This window comes from Scyliorhinus torazame, chromosome 3, assembly GCF_047496885.1.
Source record: "Scyliorhinus torazame isolate Kashiwa2021f chromosome 3, sScyTor2.1, whole genome shotgun sequence".
Lineage (NCBI taxonomy): Eukaryota > Metazoa > Chordata > Chondrichthyes > Carcharhiniformes > Scyliorhinidae > Scyliorhinus > Scyliorhinus torazame.
The window spans coordinates 187,764,090-187,776,194 of NC_092709.1; the positions used below are offsets into that span (position 1 = coordinate 187,764,090).

Consider the following 12,105-nt stretch of genomic DNA (forward strand, 5'->3'; position numbering starts at 1 on the left):
CCCTAACTTCCTTCGAAGAGCAGAGCCTGGAGGTGAATGGGATGGCTGAGGACAGAGCGGTCACCAATATGGAGGCTGGTGGAAGCTGCAGAGGTGAGGAACTAGGGGGCCCCAGCTAAAGGACCTGTCAAACGTGAGTTGTCATTGCCTTACTGACTGACCCATCCCTCCCTCTGACCACAGGTCCATTCACCCACAGGCCCTCCAGGTGATGGCCCATTCCAGGTGGCCCCATCTCCAGCCTCCCAAGGGAGGGGAGCTCCGAGGAAGACACAATCGAAGTGTCATAGTTGTCACCCCACCATCCACCAGCACAGATACACGTACCTCAGTGGGAAATGTTAGTGGCTTCTGGGGCACAATTTGGTGAGCACCACACAGCAGCTGTTACATATCAGGTGGAGGCAAGAACCCCCAAACTAGACAGTAGTCGGAGATCTACTGTATCCCAGGACCCAGCTGGATCCCAGCTTGATGGTGAGTAAAGGGTTACCTTGAGCTGATGGAGATGTTAGGGTGCAGCCAGGACATTCAGAGAGAGATATCAGCGACACTCCAGCAGGCCCATAGCCGATTGGAGGAGTCCCAGAGGCTATGAACTCAGGAAATCTCGCCTGCAATGCATGCCACCGAGGCCAACATTGCTAGTGTGGCGACCAAAGTGGAGAGCCTGTGCATAACATCGACACCATCAGTGACGGCCGTAGCTGAGGGTCTAGGCAGAATATCCGCCTCGCTGGGGGATGTCACCCAGTACCAGACTGACCATGATGAGGTTTTGCGGGACATGTCCCGCTCTCAGATGGGAATGGACGAGGCGTTGCGGAGTTTGGCCCAGTTGCAAGTGGGCATTGCCGGGACATTGCAGAGCTTGTCCCAATCACTGACGAGCATCACCGAGGGTGTCGACACTGTGGTGCGGACCATAGGGAACCGCCAAGGCTGGCAGAGCTAGATGTTGCAGGGGCAGCCGAGCTTGAACCAGCTGTCCTTCCGTCCCATGGTAGACCCCAGGGCCCTATGGGCACCAACCGCGAGGACAGGGTGCTGAGTGCCAACCTGACCCGTCCCATGGAGAGGCAATGGTGGGCACCAGCTACCCTGGGTTCCAACCCTCTGATGAGGCCGCATCTCACAGCCAGTACCCGGAACAGGGCCGCCAACTAGTGAGCCTGGGCCCTCCGGACCCAGAGCTTCCAGAGGATGCCTGCTAGGGGCATCGAAAGCCATGGGATGTGGTAAGCAGCTCGCTGCCTCCACCTCTGATGTGCATCCTGGGGACACACCTAGACATAGCGGTAGAGCTAGAAAGGATAAGCACATCGAGGATTACTGAGGACACTGGTGGAGGGGGTATGGGGTTGGGGGGGGGGGGGGTAGGTAAGGGTGCGGAGGTGGGGAGGGAGGACTCAATCGGGAGGGTGGGGAATTGTCAAACACAATAAACACCCTTGTGCGCAAGCAGTATGATGCCTCTGTCACTTTCTTCTGCAATGCGGGCCAACCTCCGAACCCTTGGCTCATCTCTCCAGGCATCCCCTCCCCTATGGCATCCACCCACCTACGGCCGTGGACATGTCCCCCATAGTTCTGTCCCATTCCTTGGGTGTTCGGATGTTGGCTGTTGCGTTTGCTGTGTTGCCTCCCCCAGTGTTCAGGCACAGTGTCCAGGCATCAAGGTTTGATTAGGCTGCTAGGCAATGACTGGGGCAGCACGGTAGCATTGTGGATAGCACAATTGCTTCACAGCTCCAGGGTCCCAGGTTCGATTCCGGCTTGGGTCACTGTCTGTGCGGAGTCTGCACATCCTCCCCGTGTGTGCGTGGGTTTCCTCCGGGTGCTCCGGTTCCCTCCCACAGTCCAAAGATGTGCAGGTTAGGTGGATTGGCCAATGATAAATTGCCCTTAGTGTCCAAAATTGCCCTTGGTGTTGGGTGGGGTTACTGGGTTATGGGGATAGGGTGGAGGTGTTGAGTTTGGGTGGGGTGCTCTTTCCAAGAGCTGGTGCAGACTCGATGGGCCGAATAGCCTCCTTCTGCACTATAAATTCTATGACTCCAACATGATAAATGGCCCGCCCACACACGGGAATCCACTTGGATTGTGTGAGGTGCTCACTTAACCAAGATTGGCAATTCCCTATTAACAATAGTCTCAGCCGCATGGCCCGAGGCCTCGGCAGTTGGTTGGGATTATGGGTAGCCAGTGGGGCAGACAGGCAGGGAGAAGAATTGCCCCCGGTATGGGTACACATGATCCAGGGGTTGGCATGGTGATGCTGCATGCGGTTGCTCCCAGTTGCCCCCCCAGTGCCTGCTCCCCATCCTCCCATGACGGCCTACCCCTGCAGAAGGTCCTCCACCCCCAGCCAAGGGTCCCCAACCCCTGCCAAACACTGGGGTGGAAAGTCCAGCGCTCCCAAGTTGTTTACCTGTGAGCAAAGATGGCTACTCTCCTCCTCGGCTCAACTCAGATGCCCTTCCGCCAGGTTCACGTTTTCAAAAGGAGTACTAATTAGCGCCAGCATGACCACTTGTTGGGGAGACCGATGAATCACAGGAGGCCATTGGATAAGGGGTGGCTCCTGTTAATTGTATGGAATTAGGACTTAAGTGATGATAATTGGTTTCTCGTCTTGCTACGCCGAGATCCTGATTTCACCAATGGGAATGGGCTGGTTGCATCGCAAACTGTTTGATGCCTGGTGAGGTTATTGTTTTTGCCCTCTCCCGCTATTCACCGGCTTTGTTTGCTCGAGTGAGGGCACAACGAGGCCGGAGCATCGCACCCATAATACTTGGTATCATAATGTTCAGTGCACGCTGTCTGATTTTTTTTGTTGTATAGTGTATATGTACCTACAGGACATGGACTGCAGTGATTCAAGAAGGTGGCTGACCATTACCTTCTCAAGGACAATTAGGATTTGGCAATAAAAATGCTGGCCCAGCCAGCGACTCCCACATCCTGCGAAAGAATGAAAAAAATAGTTTACTGTACATATTTTAACTCCAACTATTGACATGGTTCCCAATGTTCAATTAATGTTTTTTAAAAAATATATTTATTAAAGTTTTTTAACACAATTTTTCTCCCTTACAAACAATAACCCCCCCCCCCCGTAACAAAAAAAACCGAGAAATCGCGCAGAGCAAGATATATACATGGCAAAATGATATATTTACACAGCTTTGTACACTGGCCCTCACCCGTTCGTGCCAGTTTCCCCAACCCTTCATGTTATCTCTTGCTCATCCACCCTCCCAGGCAGTCCCCCCTTTCCCCCCCCACCTCCCAGGACATCCCCTCCACCCCCCACCCCCCCTCAAGGCTGCTGCTGCTGACCAACCTTCCTCTAACGCTCCGCGAGATAGTTTAGGAACGGTTGCCACCGCCTGTAGAACCCCTGCGCAGACCCTCTCAGGGCGAACTTAATCCTCTCCAACTTTATGAACCCAGCCATATCATTTATCCAGGCCTCCAGGCTGGGGGGCTTCGCCTCCTTCCACATTAGCAAGATCCTTCGGCGGGCTACTAGGGACGCAAAGGCCAGAATGCCGGCCTCTTTCGCCTCCTGCACTCCCGGTTCGTCCACCACTCCAAATATTGCTAGCCCCCAGCTTGGCTTGACCCGGACTTTCACCACCTGAGATATTGCTCCCGCCACTCCTCTCCAGAACCCCTCCAGTGCCGGGCATGACCAAAACATATGGACATGGTTCGCCGGGCTCCCTGAGCACCTTCCACATCTGTCCTCTACCCCAAAGAATCTACTCAACCTCGCCCCCGTCAAGTGCGCTCTGTGGACCACCTTAAATTGTATCAGGCTGAGCCTGGCACACGAGGAGGAGGAATTAACCCTACCTAGGGCATCAGCCCACAGACCTTCCCCGATCTCCTCCCCCAGCTCCTCCTCCCATTTACCTTTCAACTCTTCTACCAGCGCTTCCCCCTCTTCTTTCAACTCCTGGTGTATTTCCGACACCTTGCCCTCACCGACCCATACACCCTAGATCACCCTATCTTGAACTTCTTGTGCCGGGAGCAATGGGAATTCCCTCACCTGTCGCCTCACAAAAGCCCTCACCTGCATATATCTAAAGGCATTTCCCGGGGGTAACTCGAACTTCTCCTCCAGTGCCCCTAGGCTCGCAAACGTCCCGTCGATGAACAGGTCCTCCATTCTTCCAATCCCCGCCCGATGCCAGCTCTGGAACCCCCCGTCCATCTTCCCCGGGACAAACCGGTGGTTACCTCTGATCGGGGACCACACCGATGCTCCCATTGCACCCCGGTGCCGTCTCCACTGGCCCCAGATCCTTAGCGTTGCCGCCACCACCGGGCTCATGGTATACTTTGTCAGCGAGAGTGGCAGCGGTGCCGTCACCAATGCCCCCAGGCTCGTTCCTTTACAGGATGCCATCTCCATCCTCTTCCATGCCGCCCCCTCTCCCTCCATAACCCACTTGCGGATCATCGCCACATTTGCTGCCCAGTAGTAGCTCCCCAGGTTTGGCAGCGCCAACCCTCCGCGTTTATCCTACTGCGACGGCCCTTTGAACGCCTCAGTATCGATTTCAAAGGGCCCCTCCCCTCCAATAACCGCAACATGTACTTCCTTAACATCATAGATGAGTTCTCCCGCTTCCCGTTTGCCATCCCCTGCCCCGATATGACCACCCCTACTGCGTTCCAGGAACCCTCTCCTTACTCTCGGGGTCTTATTATCCCACACAAACCCCATAATACTCCTGCCTACTCTCTTAAAAAAGGCCTTAGTGATCACGATGGGAAGGCACTGAAACACAAACAGAAACCTCGGAAGGACCACCATTTTGACCGACTGCACTCTACCCGCCAGCGAGAGCGGTAACATGTCCCATCTTTTTAAATCCTCCTCCATTTGCTCCACCAACCTCGTCAGATTCAGTTTACGTAGGGCCCCCCAACTCCTGGCTATCTGGATCCCCAGATACTGAAAGCTCCCCTCCGCCCTCCTCAGCGGTAGGTCCCCTATCCCTCTTTCTTGGTCCCCTGCCTGTAATACAAAGAGCTCACTCTTCCCTACATTGAGCTTATAGCCTGAAAACTCCCCAAACTCCCTAGAGTCTGCATGACCTCCACCATCCCCTCCATTGGATCCGCCACGTACAGCAATCGGTCATCCGCATATAGCGACATCCGATGCTCTTCTCCCCCTCGGACCACCCCCCTCCATTTATTAGACTCCCTCAATGACATGGCCAATGGTTCGATCGCCAATGCGAACAACAGGGGGGACAGGGGGCACCCCTGCCTCGTCCCTTGGTACAGTCGAAAGTACTCCGACCTCCGCCAGTTCATCACTACACTCGCCATCGGGGCTCTGTAAAGGAGCTTAACCCAATTGATAAACCCTACCCCGAACCCAAACCTACGCAGCACCTCCCAGAGGTACTCCCACTCTACTCGGTCAAAGGCCTTCTCCGTGTCCATAGCTGCCACTATCTCCGCCTCTCCCTCCTCCGATGGCATCATTATCACGTTTAAGAGCCGCCGCACATTGGTGTTTAGTTGCCTGCCCTTTACAAATCCCGTATGGTCCTCGTGGATTACCCCCGGGACACAGTCCTCGATCCTCGTGGCCAGCACTTTTGCCAGCAACTTTGCATCCACATTGAGGAGCGAGATCGGCCTGTACGATCCACATTGCAGTGGGTCCTTGTCCCGCTTTCGGATCAAAGAAATTGTCGCTTCCGACATTGTCGGGGGCAGGGTCCCCTCCTCTCTTGCCTCATTAAAGGTCCTCACCAGTAGCGGGGCCAACAGGTCTGCGTACTTCCTGTAGAACTCCACCGGGAATCCGTCCGGTCCCAGGGCCTTCCCCACCTGCATGCTCCCCAAACCCTTGCTCAGCTCCTCCAACCCAATTGGTGCCCCCAAACCAGCCACCTCTTGCTCCTCCACCCTCGGGAATCTCAGCTGATCTAGGAATCGTCTCATCCCCTCTTCCCCCGCTGGGGGCTGGGATCTGTACAGCTCTTCATAAAAGGCCTTGAATACCTCGTTTATTTTCGTCGCACTCCGAACCGTGGCTCCCCTTCCATCTTTGACTCCCCCTATTTCCCTCGCTGCCATCCTCTTACGGAGCTGGTGTGCCAGCATCCGACTAGCCTGTTCCCCATACTCGTAGGTTGCCCCCTGCGCTTTCCTCCACTGTGCCTCCGCCTTCCCTGTGGTCAACAGGTCAAACTCCGTCTGGAGCCGTCGTCTTTCCCCAAGTAATCTTTCCTCCGGGGCCTCTGCGTATCTCCTGTCCACTCTCAAAATCTCCCCCACTAACCTCTCCCTTTCCATACCCTCTGTCTTCTCCCTATGAGCCCTAATGGAAATTAGCTCTCCCCTGATCACTGCCTTCAACGCCTCCCATACCACCCCCACCCGCACCTCCCCGTTGTCCTCCAAGTACCTTTCGATACACCCCCTCACCTTCCCACACACCACCTCGTCCACCAGCAGTCCCACATCCAGCCGCCACAACGGGCGTTGGTCCCTATCCTCTCCCAGCTCCAGTTCCACCCAGTGTGGGGCATGGTCCGAAACGGTTATAGCCGAATACTCCGTCCCCTCCACCCTCGGGATGAGCGCCCTACCCAGAACAAAGAAATCTATCCGGGAGTAAGCTTTGTGAACATGGGAGAAGAAAGAAAATTCCCTGGCCTGCGGCCTTGCAAACCGCCATGGGTCCACTCCCCCCCCACCTGATCCATAAACCCCCTAAGTACCTTGGCCGCCGCCGGCCTCTTTCCAGTCCTTGATTTGGAGCGGTCCAGTGCTGGATCCAACACTGTATTGAAGTCCCCTCCCATTATCAAGCCTCCTATCTCCAGGTCCGGAATGCGCCCCAACATGCGCTTCATGAATCCTGCATCATCCCAGTTCGGGGCGTATACATTTACCAACACCACCCGCGTCCCTTGCAGCCTACCGCTCACCATTACATATCGCCCTCCATTGTCCGCTACAATAGTCGTGGCCTCAAATGACACCCGCTTTCCCACCAATATTGCACCCCTCTGTTCTTCGCGTCCAGTCCCGAGTGAAATACCTGTCCTACCCATCCCTTTCTTAACCTGACCTGGTCCGCCACCTTCAGATGTGTCTCTTGGAGCATGGCCGCGTCCGCCTTCAGTCCCTTTAAGTTCGCGAACACTCGAGCCCTCTTCACCGGCCCATTCAGGCCCCTCACATTCCACGTTATCAGCTGGATTGGAGGGGCTCTCACGCCCCCCCCCCCCCCCCCCCCCCCCATGCCCCGCCGACTAGCCATCTCCTTTTCTGGGCCAGTCCCGTGTCCACGCCTCCCTCATCCTCCAGTCCCCCAGAGGGGGGACCCCCGTCCCGACCACCTCTTCTGTGTCCCATTCCCTTTTGGCCAGTGCAGCATCAACCCTTCCCCCCCCCCTTCCCCCCCTCCCCTCCCCCCGCTAGACCCGTCTAGCTTTTTTGCTGCCCCCATGTCACTCCCGTAAGTCAGCTGACGCCTGCTGACCCCGGCTTCCCCCGCCGTCCCATTGACCTCCCCGCGTGGGAGTCTCCCAATCCATATGCATTCCTTCGTTCCCCTTCCCGCCTTTCTTCCCGTGCGCGGGAAAAAACCCCGTGCTTTCCAAAGCCCGCTCCGCCCCCTCTGGCGCAGCTCCTGTCACGGGCCTTTTCTCTCTCTCCCAGCCCATGTAACATTTCCTGCGCGTAATTGACCCCCTATATACAACAACCATCACACATCAAACCCCAAAACATCCCCCCCACCCTCACAAACCCTCAGTTAGAGTCCAACTTTTCGGCTTGTACAAAGGTCCATGCCTCCTCAGGCGTTTCAAAGTAATAGTGTTGGCCCTTGTATGTGACCCACAGTCGCGCTGGCTGCAGCATTCCGAATTTCACTTCTTTCCGGTACAATGCCGCTTTGGCCCGGTTGAAACCCACTCTCCGCTTTGCAACCTCCGTGCTCCAGTCCGGGTATATTCGGATCTCTGCATTGTCCCATTTACTGCTCCGCTCCTTCTTGGCCCATCTCAGGACCCACTCTCTGTCCGTGAACCAGTGAAATCTCACCACCATCGCTCTTGGCGGCTCATTTGCCTGGGGCTTCATCGCCAGCACCCGATGTGCCCCGTCCAACTCCCGCGGCCTCGAAGGGGCCTTTGTGCCCATCATCATCTCGAGCATCGTGCTCGCGTATGCCCCGGCATCAGCCCCTCCACTCCCTCAGGGAGACCTAGGATTCGCAGATTCTTTCTCCTCGACCTGTTCTCCAGGTCTTCGAGTCTTCCCGCCCACCTCTTGTGTAGCGCCTCGTTCTGCTCCACTCTCACCGCCAGGCCCACAAGCTCATCCTCGTTCTGACTGACTCTTTTATGTACCTCCTGGATCTTAGATTCGTGGGCCTTCTGCGTGATCCCAAGTCCTTCAATTGCCGAAAGCATAGGCGCCAACATCTCTTTGCGCATCTCCTCGCGCTGCTCCTCGAAGCAGCGCTTGATGAACTCCTGCAGCTCCCCTTTGTCCCAGGCCGCCGCCATTTTGTTTTCTTTCCCTCGCTTCTCCCGTTGCTCCAGTGCCGCTCCTTTGGCCGTTACACTTCTGGTCGGTTTCATAGAAGTTGGCAGTGTTTGCTTCACCAGTCTGCCCCAAAAAGTCTATGGAAACTCCTGAAAAAGGTCTGAGAGTCGGTTCCAGACGGGAGCTGCCGAATGCGCGACCTACTCCTCCATGGCCGCCACCAGAAGCCTCGTCCCCGCCTCTTCAATGGCCTTGGTAGATCCTTTCACAGTTGTTCCCTCTGCTGCTAGAATTCACCTTTGATAGAGTCAAGTCAGATTGCAGCTTTAAACTTGCCCTTCCCCCGCCTGCATGCTGGAAGAGGCCTCTTGTCTATTGCTGCAGCTCAAGCCAAATCCTTCACTGTTTCTGCCGGGTCTGGCAGCCAAAAGACACAACATTCCTGGGGGACACGGTCAGGGGAATGCTGCAGTCTTCTTCCCACACCGGGAAATGTCAAACAAATGCCGTGGGGGCCCTGTAAAAGAGCCCAAAAGTCCGTTCCAAGCGGGAGCTGCCGAATATGCGACCTAGCTCTGCATAGCCGCATCCGGAAGTCCATGTTCAATTAATGTTAATAATAAGCGCATAGGAACATTCCAAAATTATGAATTTTGTTTTCATTTATAAAAATAAAACAATTAATCATTTAGCTAAATCATAAACTCAGTATGCAGAATTTTAAATTTGTGTTCTCCGGGAGTAAATGGTTCAGGAGTGCACAAGAAATATCAAAGCAACTAGAGCTCGTCTGATAGTGGCTTGTTCACCCAGCCACTGCATTATTATATTATTCCTACGTTCCGAGACCAATTAGCATCAGTTGGGAGCCAAAGAGATAGAAGTGGCATAGTGGAATCCAGTGGTCAAAAGCTCTGCTTCTTCTGGTGACACCTCTCTGGACATGCTGCTGTTGGGGTGTCAGGATCCGGAGGAGATATTGTTCCTTCACGTCAAGAGGAAGAAGGAATCTGGGGTCACCATGAAGGCCACTAAGTCCAGATTCGCTCCTGGAGATTTAAAAAGAACAGATCTGAGCAGGGACAATGCAGGTTCATAAAAAAGAGCAGGAGCTGAGCAGGGAGACTTGAGATTTTAAAAAGATATATTTCTATGGCTGTGGAGGTCAAGTCACTGAATATGTTTAAGAAAAAAATAGATAAATTTCGAGACACTAAAAGCATCAAGGAGTATGGGGAGGGAGCAGGAGTATGGCGTTGAGATAGAGGGTCAACCATGATTATACTGAATACTGGAGCAGGCCTGATGGGCTGAATGGCCTACTCCTGCTCCTATTTTCTTTTTTTTTAAAAAATATATTTATTAAGAATTGTTAAACAAAATTTTTGTACATTGGATTCCTCCCATACATGTCCGTTTTCAGGTTCGTTCATGTATTTTCTTGCTCGAATGCCCCCCAAATAAACCCCCCTTCCCCCTCCCTCCCTCCTCCCCCCCCCCCCCACGAAAGATATCCCCCCCTCCCCCCCTGGGTTGCTGCTGCTGCTGACCGACCTTCATCTAACGCTCCGCGAGATAGTCGAGGAATGGTTGCCACCGCCTGTAGAACCCCTGCGCAGACCCTCTGTAGCGCACAAAGACTCCGAGAGACGAATAGAGTGAAGTCGATGAGGCTTTATTAAGCGTGACTGTTTCCTCCGCAGTTCGGTAGTAGACTGCCTGCGGGGGAGGACTCCAGGTACTTATACTCCGCCTTCAGGGCGGAGCTAGAGGTCAACGTCCAACCAGGACCCGGGATCTGTCATCATGGCTTCACAGTCCCACATGACCCCTAATGCATACTACCACATTCACCCCTTGTTAAAAATGAACCCGGCGGGGTGATGCTTCGCATGGTGGTAAGGGTTTACAAGGCTGGTCCTGGGAGGAAAACCTTCACATGTTATAACAGTATGGACAAGGTTTTTTTTGTTTCAAACTATTTACAGTAATCGTCAGGAAAGGACAAAATGTTCTCGTTAAAATGTCCACATTGTACTGTTAGATCGACGCCACGAGTCGGTCGGGCGGTCTGGTCGTCCGTGTCGATCGCCTCGGCCCCGGTGGTGGTGGTGCTTGTTCCGGTGTTGTCTTCTCCGGGAGCCTTACGGTTTCAGCTTGGGCTTTATTCCTGGTCGGGCCTGGGAGGAGGACTGATCCTCCTGGGAAGGGGGCGGTCGCGGGATGCGGCGGTGGCAGGAAGGGGGGGGGGTTGGGTGATTGGTGTCGGGGGTGTGTGTGTGTTGCCGGCGGGCGCCAGATCTCGCAGAGAGACCGTGTCCTGTCGGCCGTCGGGGTACTCCACGTAAGCGTACTGCGGGTTCGCGTGAAGGAGGTGAACCCTTTCGACCAACGGGTCCGACTTGTGCGCCCGCACGTGCTTTCGGAGCAAGATGGGTCCTGGGGCCGCCAGCCAGGTCGGCAGCGACGTTCCAGAGGAGGACTTCCTGGGGAAGACAAGGAGGCGCTCATGGGGCGTTTGATTAGTGCTAGTACACAGTAGTGACCGGATGGTGTGGAGGGCGTCCGGAAGGACCTCCTGCCACCGGGAAACTGGGAGGTCCCTGGACCGTAGGGCCAGTAGGACTGTCTTCCAGACCGTGCCGTTCTCCCTCTCTACTTGCCCGTTCCCCCGGGGGTTGTAGCTGGTCGTCCTGCTCGAGGCTATCCCGTTGCTGAGCAGGAACTGGCTCAGCTCGTCACTCATGAAGGAGGACCCCCTGTCGCTGTGGACGTATGCGGGGCAACCGAACAGTGTGAATATGGTGTTCAGGGCTTTAATGACTGTGGCCGCGGTCATGTCAGAACAGGGGATGGCGAATGGGAAGCGGAAGTACTCGTCCACCACATTAAGGAAGTATATGTTGCGGTTGGTGGAGGGGAGGGGTCCTTTGAAATCCAGACTAAGGCGTTCAAAGGGGCGGGAAGCCTTAATCAGGTGCGCACCATCCGGCCTGAAAAAATGCGGTTTGCACTCTGCGCAGATGTGGCAGTTCCTTGTGACTGTACGGACCTCCTCTAAGGAGTATGGGAGGTTGCGGGACTTGATAAAGTGGTAAAACCGAGTGACCCCCGGGTGGCAGAGGTCCTCGTGGAGGGTTTGGAGGCGGTTAATTTGTGCGTTGGCACATGTGCCGCGGGATAGGGCATCGGACGGCTTGTTCAGCTTTCCGGGACGATACAAGATCTCGTAGTTGAAGGTGGAGAGCTCGATCCTCCACCTTAAGATCTTGTCGTTTTTGATTTTGCCCCGCTGTGCATTATCGAACATGAAGGCTACCGACCGTTCGTCGTGAGGAGAGTGAATCTCCTGCCGGCCAGATAATGCCTCCAATGTCGCACAGCTTCCACTATGGCTTGGGCTTCCTTTTCCACTGAGGAGTGGCGGATTTCTGAAGCGTGGAGGGTTCGGGAGAAAAAGGCCACGGGTCTGCCCGCTTGGTTAAGGGTGGCCGCTAGAGCTACGTCGGAGGCGTCGCTCTCGACCTGGAAGGGGAGGGACTCGTCGATGGCGCGCATCGT

The 12,105-nt window shown here is 55.0% G+C and overlaps 1 long non-coding RNA gene across 1 annotated transcript in view; it reads right to left on the bottom strand.

Annotated features, from left to right (window-relative positions):
- LOC140408848 (uncharacterized) overlaps nt 1–12,105 on the bottom strand; it is a 215,120-nt gene that overhangs the window by 2,215 nt on the left and 200,800 nt on the right. Inside the window, exon 5 of the long non-coding RNA XR_011940218.1 lies at nt 2,906–2,967. This is a non-coding gene — a long non-coding RNA (uncharacterized lncRNA). The remainder of the gene's footprint in view (nt 1–2,905; nt 2,968–12,105) is intronic.